The 7,920-nt window shown below is 63.5% G+C and overlaps 1 long non-coding RNA gene across 1 annotated transcript; it reads right to left on the reverse strand.

Annotated features, from left to right (window-relative positions):
* Positions 1 to 444: 444 nt before the first annotated feature.
* On the reverse strand, positions 445 to 5,489 carry LOC121163435. The gene is made up of 2 exons (XR_005884880.1): positions 5,365 to 5,489; positions 445 to 1,254 (listed from the first exon to the last, which is right to left on the reverse strand). It is a non-coding gene; the product is annotated as an uncharacterized LOC121163435 (long non-coding RNA).
* Between the last annotated feature and the right edge of the window lie 2,431 nt (positions 5,490 to 7,920).

A 7,920-nucleotide genomic window follows, 5' to 3' on the forward strand; every position in this document is an offset into this window, starting at 1 on the left:
GTAATCCTACAGCCATCCCCCCTCCCCCCAAAATAGCACCCAGCTCATCATCTACCAGATCCTGTGTTTTTTTAAGATTTATTTTTATTGGGAAGTTCGATATACAGAGAGGAGAGAGAGGAAGATCTTCCATCCGCTGATTCACTCCCCAAGTGACCGCAATGGCTGGAGCTGAGCCAATCCAAAGCCAGGAGCCAGGAGCCTCTTCCGGGTCTCCCACGCGGGTGCAGGGTCCCAAGGCTGTGGGCCGTCCTCCACTGCTTTCCCAGGCCACAGGCAGGGAGCTGGATGGGAAGTGGGGCCACCGGGACACGAACCACCAGCGCCCATATGGGATTCTGGCGCTTGAGGGGGGAGGATTAGCCGAGGGAGCACCAGGCCCACGGGGATTCTTTAAAAAACAAAAATCGGGCAGTGGGGCGAAGAATCACACAACAGCAAGCCTTGCAGCGCACAGCTGAGATCTCTTTTTATTCCATCGGACAACAGGACAGAGACAGACCCTCCCTCACCCCTGTCGGGCCCCCACCCAGGGCGGAGAATGGGGGCCTGGGGGGCCTGCCTCGGCCAGCCCACCCAGCCCAGCCGACCCGGGGACAGCAGACAGGAGTCTGGGCTGTTCCCAACTCCACACAAGCGGAGAGCCACCGGTTCAAGCCACCTGTGACATGCTGGCCTCTCTCTCCTCCAGGGCCAGACCGAAGAACCCTCCCCGCAAAGCAGCTTGTCCCTCCCGGCCACCTTCTCTCTCTGCCTGGGCCCCGCCATGGGCAGGCAGGGCAGTGGCAGGGCGTTCGTAGCTTCCAAGAGGGGGCTCGACTCCAGTTCCTGCTGAACTGAGCCAGTGTGAGTGAAAGACTGTTTCAGCTCAGTAGGTACTGGAGGCGGAGCCCAGGGTGCCCGGAGGACGGGCGGGCAGACGGGCAGGTGGGCAGGCAGCAGCGGCCGAGGTCAGGGGTCAGGGGGGCAGAACTTAGCCACTGTGAACACGAACAGAGAGGGGACCCTGTTCACAAGCGGCTAAGCCCTGCTCCTCGGGCCGGGCAGCGGCAGCAGCGGGCAGGCGGGCGGGCAGGCAGCGAGGCAGCGATGGCGACGTTGGCAGGGCCCCGGGTCGGTTGGAATTCCCTGGCAATGTGATTTGTACCACACAAGCAAATCCCATCCCCAGGAACCCCAACCGGCCCGGGCAGGCAGGGAGATCCAGGCGGGGTGTAGGGGTAAGAGGAGGCGGGGGTGACCCCAGCCTGGCACCTGCAGGGGAGACAAAAAGAGACACAATTGATGGGGGGGGGGGGCGTTGGAGACAACTCAGTCCGAGGTAGGGGTCGGGGAGAGGGGCCTGGCAGCACACAGCCATGGGGGGGACCCCAGCACCCCCGATACAGTCCCAGAACTGCCTCTGGCCAGTCCCTACCCCGCCTCCCTCCCTCCATACAGCAGAGCCCTGGCCAGGCCAAATGGGGCCATGGGGAGAGGAAGCCGGGGGGAGCGACGGGCAGGCGGGCGAGGAAGTGACCTCACCTCAGCTGGCGCCACTTCCTAGCAGCCTAAAAGATAGGAGGAAACCACCAGACCGCCCCCTCCCCAACCCACAGCAGCCGCCACCCCAACTCTGGCGCAGACCCTGTCTCCCCAATGTGTGTGTGGGAGGGGGCGATTGGTGGGGAGGCAGATAGCTTAACCAATGAGCGCCCCCTCCAGATCCCATGCCTGCACCCCACGGTCTTCCTCGGTCCCTGCAGGACACACACTACCCGCGGCCCCCCGGCCGTCCACCCACGCAGCCCTAGCCAACATCACTGCCCACCCCACTCCCACCCGAGGGGGCACCATGTCACTCCCAAGAGTGATCCCATGTGTAGGGGACCGCGTCCCCCAGCCAGTGCCTGGCAACACAGAGAAATGGGGTGGGCATTTCTGAAGACCTGGCTCTTCCAGCGCCTTCCAGAGGTGTGTGTGTGTGGGGGGTGTCATAGTGAGGGGTGACAGGGATTCCGGCAGGGAGGACACCCCAACTCTAGAGCCGTTCTCACCCCTGCTTCCTGGGGCGACATCGTCACCCCTGCTAGGACGCGCACACACCCCCCTCAGCCTAGCCCTGTCCCCCTTCCTCAGGGTTCGAGGCGGGGGCGCCCAAGTGAGGGACCAGACGCAAGCAGACCCCCACGGGCGGCGCCCAGCCTCCCCAGAGGCCGCCTCCGGAAGTGACACAGCGCAATCGTGTCCCAGGGAGGACAAAGCAGGAGGGCAGCCATTTGGCCGGGCCCGTTTCCTGTGGGGCTGCCCCCGCGCAGGGCCCAGGGCGCGAGCCAAGGCCACTCCCCACTCCCCTCCAACCCACACACCCCACCCCAGCCCCATCCAGCAGGCACGAAAGACTCGGGGCTCCCCCTGCACGTGGAGGGGAGAGGCTGTGCCACGCAGGTGCGCGGGCAGCAGGGGACCCCTCCTCTCTCCCCAGCTGGCCTTGAAGTGGGATTTTTCAAGTTCAAGGTGTGTGCATTGGGGGTGGAGGTGGGAGAGCCGGTGTCCAGACAGGGCCAAGGATGGGCAACTTGGGAGGCCTGGACAAGGTGAATGCTGGGAGTCCCCCTCCAACCAAGACGCCTGGCACCCAAGCACGGTGGGTGGGAGAAAAGGGGGGACAGGCCCCACCCCCTGTCCAGCGTCTTCTCCCCCTCTTCTCAGGCCACAGCACCAGCCAAGACCCCCGCAGCAGCTCCAAAATAGATGCAAGGGGGGAGGTGAGGGGCACCACCTCCACAGCCACCGCTGCCGCCGCCCCCAAGCCTGGTCCCCAAATACTTTCCACCGCCGCCGCCGTCCCAGAGCAGCTGGGATCGGAAAATACCAGGGGCCGAGGCCCCGCCCTGCCCGCCGCAGCCTGTCACCAACGCTTGGCCTAATGGGCCGGGACTCTTAGCAGAAGCTTCCACGCGGGGCTGGGCCCCGAGCCAGCCAGCCGCTGCAACCCGGGCAGCCCGGCCCCTACCCCCAAGCCCACAATGACGAAGATGATGATGACGATTTCGGGAGGGTCCTGAGACGCTGGCACCCCGGAGGGAGGCACTGGGAGACTCTGGCAGGGGGACCCCCACCCAGAATAGGCGCAGGCGGCTGCTGGGGTGTGGTGTGAGGGGGAGGGGCCCTCAGGAAGGGGCGAGTAGAGAGCGCTGAATCACTCCTTCTAAATAGGGGAACCTGGAAGTCACATCCCAACCCCCTTGACCTTGGCCTTCACTCCATCCCAACCTCCCCCTGCCACCTTGGCCTTCACTCCTTGCGCCCCTTCCAAAAAAAAAAAAAAAAAAAGGCCAGAATTTCCAGGGGGCTCCATAATATCCCTAGGGTGGGGGACCCCTCTGATGTGCACTTTTCCCCAAGCCTGGGACTGGTTTGGGGAGCATCCTGGCTTCCCCCCAGGAACTCAACAGTCGGTAGGCATGTACAGCCAGGTGACACCAAGCCAGGCCAGCGGGGAGACCACCAAGGGACCTTGACATTTAAGAATCCTCCCCGCCTCCCCCAGCCCCACTGCACCCCACCATCCCAGACCACCCAGCCCAGCCACAGCTCAAACGGCGGCCACACCCAGGGTGGCGCCAGCTGCTGGCACCCTGGGGGCAAGGCGCCTCTGTATGATTCAGCTGTGCCCAGCGTCCTCTCCTACCCACGCCCACTCCCCTCATGCCAGCACCCCAGGGGCCTCCCTCCTCCCTGTCCACCCTGGACAGCCACCAATGAACGGCAGGTGGAGGTGAGGAGGGGACCTGTGCAAGGGGGAAGGCGCACGTCCTAGCCTCCACCTCCAGCCCATTTCCCAACGGGCCCCTTTGACAGATGGAAAAGTTGAGGCCGGGAAGTCTGTGACAAGGAAAGCCAGCTTTGAGGGAGTTGCTACAGGACAGACACCCCAAATCCTTGCACCCTACCTTCCCAACCAGGAAAATAAAACAAGAACAAAAAAAATTTCAAGGAAGAGACCAGCGGGTCACTCAGATAGTGGCCAACCATTCTTAAGTCCGCTCAGGTGGGCACAGCGGGTATGGGGTCCCCTCTCTCTGGCTGGGAAGTTAGGGGGGGTTGAAATCTTGCTTCTTCTTTGCTGTCTTTCTCCAGCAAAGTGAGAAAAATGTGGGAGCCTTAGCAGCCCGGGGCCAGCACAGACAGGCCCGGCCTTCTCCCTCCCCGGACACGCCCTGTCACGCATGTATTCCCCGTGCCAGCCAGGCTCTGGCCGGGCCCACAGCTATTTTAGGGCCTCCAGTGGGGAGGGGGGCAGACAGAGAGGGCAGGGTCTTGAGGTGTAAGGGGGGCACCCTCTGGCAGAGGCCAGGACAGAGCCGTCAGGACAACAGCCACAGCAAGCGTGTGAACGCATGTGCCAGGGCCAGGGTGTGTCTCACCAGCTCACCTTAAAGCCGGGGCACCTGTCGCTACTGCCTGTCCAGCTTGGGCTGGCGTGCCACGGGACGCTGGGGGGTGGTGGCCAGAGTCCCCCAGCTTCACCTTCCTCCAGCAACGCCCACCCCCTCTTGTCACAGTTGGGACAAGCATGGAGTGTGTGGGGGGGTGGCTGGTGGTGGTGCCAGGTGACACGAGGACATTGTAAGGCTCTGAGGAGGTGGCTGGGCTGAGCTGGGAGCAGCTTATTCGAGAGGGCACGGCAGGGCGACCCTAAGCGAGGCACAGGCTTGGGCCATTAGCCCCTCCAGAAACATTCGCCACCCCCAAAGCCAGGCCCCCCTTCATAGGCAACCTTGACTGGGCTACAAGGCTATGGAGACGTCGCTACTCCAGGCAAGAACTTACGCCACTCTTGCCCCCCCCCAAAAAAAAAAACCTCTGGGAAATCTCTTCCCCATCCCCCGAATTCATTCTTCTATCCCACAGGTTCAGGTGGTGCACACAGCTGAGGACCCTTCCCTCCCAGCACAACCAGTGCCCCCAGTGCAAGCCCCAGCCAGATCCGAACCGTCTCCACTTTGTCTACCTGAACCTGGCCCGGGACACGGTGGCGGGGGTCTCCTCCCAGCCGCTCCGGGGTAGGGGTAAGGAGGGTCGTCGTGTCCGGTGGGGACACAGCGAAGGAGGCAGGAGGGCAGAGGAGGCCACCCTCAAACAGGGCCAGGAAAGGAAGGCTGAGGCCGGGCCTCCCAGGAACCCTGCGCCGCCAACGCCAGGGCGCACGAGCGGCGCCCCCTTCTTTGCCAGAAGCCAAGGCGCGCACCCCGCTCACCCGCCCCGCGGGCCCCCGGCGGGCGCGGGAAAGTTGGCGCCGCCGTGGCCGCCTTTGCTCGCTTGTTCCCGTCCTTGCCACCCTCCCGAACCCTCCTCCGCGCCCGCTGCACCCCAACTTACTCGCTGGGCACTTTCGGGGTACTCGGCGCTCGGCCTGTCTCCGAGATGCAGGCGAAGGCGGCGGCGGAGAAGGCGTTGGGGGGGACCCCGAGTCCGGTACGGGAGCGGCCCGCGCTCCGCCCCACTCCCTGGCCGGCCCGCCGCTGGGCCCCCCGAGCGCCTTTAAAACCTCCCTGTCTCTCCTTCCCCGCCCCGTGCCCGCCCCCTGCCCGGCCCGGGGCGGGCCCGTCGCTGCTGCCGCCGTCGGGCGCCCTGGAGCAGCCGGCCCGCCCCCCACCTCGGGACCTGGTCCCTGCGCTCTCACACCCCAACTCCGGCACACGTGCGCGCCCCCTACCCATCCATCCCAGATCGACTCGGACCCCCGTCCTCCCCAGCCCCCCACCCCGACTCCCCAGAGATCCTTGAACTTGCTGTTTGAGGACCACGCTGCGCGTGGCTGGGGTGTGGAGCAGAGGGGGTCGCGGGCTCCTGGGGTCCCAACCATCTCTCTTTCTCCTCCCATTCCTGGAACCCCTTTTGAGTGGCTATTTCCTGCTTCTGAAAGTGAGCACCATTGGAGATGTTGGGGAGCAGCGGTGAGGGAGGGAGTCAGACCCAGGCTCTAGAGCCCCCCCCACACACACCATCCTGGAAGTCCTTCCTGTTATCCCACTCAAAACCGTGCGTGCTGCTTTCCGAATACTTTGGAGCTCTCACACGAGGGTCCCCAAGTCTGATCCTCTGCCATACATCCTGGAGAACTCTGCCCCCCAGCCCCCCTGAGCCCACACCGTGTCTCCCTCCTCATCCTCTCTCCAGCAGGGAGGAACAGGGCCACACTGTTTCCTAAGGAAGGAAGGGACTGACGGGCCTGCCTTGTGGCCTGGCCCCGTGCCCAGGTGTGTGTGTGGAGGGGGTGCGGGCAAGGGCGGGGCAGGGGTGGGGGGTGGTCCTGGGACAAGATTCAATTAAGGGGGGCTTGGTTCCTCAAGCCAAGACAAAGGGTAGTGGACCGCTGGCACCTCAGGTGATCCTCCACTCCCACCAGGGTCCCCCCAAAACTGCAATAATTGGGGTTCTCAGCTCCTCCTTGGTGGGAAGAAGTAATCTCCCCTTTTGAAGCACCCCAGGGGAGGGGGTTACCCCAGCATGCCCAGGCCTGACACTGGAGTGACTGGTTGGACTCCTTTGTCACCTGGAACCCCAGATTCCCCCGATACACACAGGGTCCCTGTTCTTGGGGTGGTCTATAGGTACCTTCAGCCTAGATGGGACTTGGGTTGGTTGGGGTGACACAGAGAAGAGGGGTCTAGCCTGGTCGGTCGGGGTGGGGTGGAGGGCTCCTGGATCTTACTTCATCCAGCGCTGCCACGGTGGAGCCCCAAGGGGCAGGCTAGTCGGGGCTACAGGACGTGGCAGGTTGGGGCAGGAGGGGGCAGAGCCTCCTGCCCGCTGGGGCCCTGGGGGAGGATTGGGGATGGCACAGAATTCCCCAACTCAGGGTGGGGCACCCCTACGCGCGCACACACACGCACACACTCGTGGCCCACTCATTACTGCACTCGGGCACACGGTAGGGATGAGTGGCTGGAGGGGGAGGGATCATGCTGCCTCCTCCATGCCGGCCGCCTGGGCTGCCCTGGTTGGAAGTTCCCTTGTAAATGGTTCTCACCATTTCCTTCCTTCCTTCTTGATCCTCTTTCTCCCCTTCCCCCAAGCAGGTCACGGCCAAGAAGGTGAGGAGATGATAGAACTTGGGGTGAAGACAGGTCAAGAGGCAGAGGGCGTGCGCGCACACACACACACACACACACACCCTGTGTATTCACTCAGCATTTATTGAGTGAATACAGAACTAGGCAGGCGGCAAGATCCCTGCCACTGGTCACCACTTGCTTACAGCTGCCCCTACACGGGCGGACAGGCGTCAAGACGGCTGTGTGTGTATTGGGGTCAGCAGGCCTGGGGTGGGATGGTGGCCAGGGTGGGGATGCATCTCCGTGAGGTCTGAGCAAAGCCTTGTGGGAGTAGGGGGCTAGGATTTATTTGAAAGGCTGAGTTACAGAGAGATCTTCCATCCACCGTGTCACTCCCCAGATGTCCACAATGGAGCTGAGCCGATCCAAAGCCAGGAGCCTCCTCCGGCTCTCCCACGCGGGTGCAGGGTCCCAAGGCTTTGGGCCGTCCTCCACTGCTTTCCCAGGCCACAAGCAGGGAGCTGGATGGGAAGTGGGGCAGCCAGGACATGAACTGGCACCCATTTGGTACGCATATGGCTTCTTTATCCACAGCACCAGGTCAGCCTGGCAGGGTGTGGGAGGTGAGGTGGAGGGGCAGACTCGGTGCTGGACTTTCTAGGTGGACGTCTTTGGCCAAATGACCACATCCCACACACATCCACAGCTCTGAACTTGACCAGCTCACCCAGAGTGGGGGTGGGAGAACCACCACCCCTGGCAGTGGCCACGAGGCCAAGCTCCAAAACATTGGGCAGGTAGGGGGATACGGGTGCACCCAGGCCCTGCCCTGCACCCCTCACAGGGTCACCCAGGGTGTGTGTGTGTGTGTGTGTGT

The sequence above is a fragment of the Ochotona curzoniae genome, unplaced genomic scaffold, assembly GCF_017591425.1.
Source record: "Ochotona curzoniae isolate NIBS_2020 unplaced genomic scaffold, NIBS_Ocur_1.0 contig_605, whole genome shotgun sequence".
NCBI classification, from domain to species: domain Eukaryota; kingdom Metazoa; phylum Chordata; class Mammalia; order Lagomorpha; family Ochotonidae; genus Ochotona; species Ochotona curzoniae.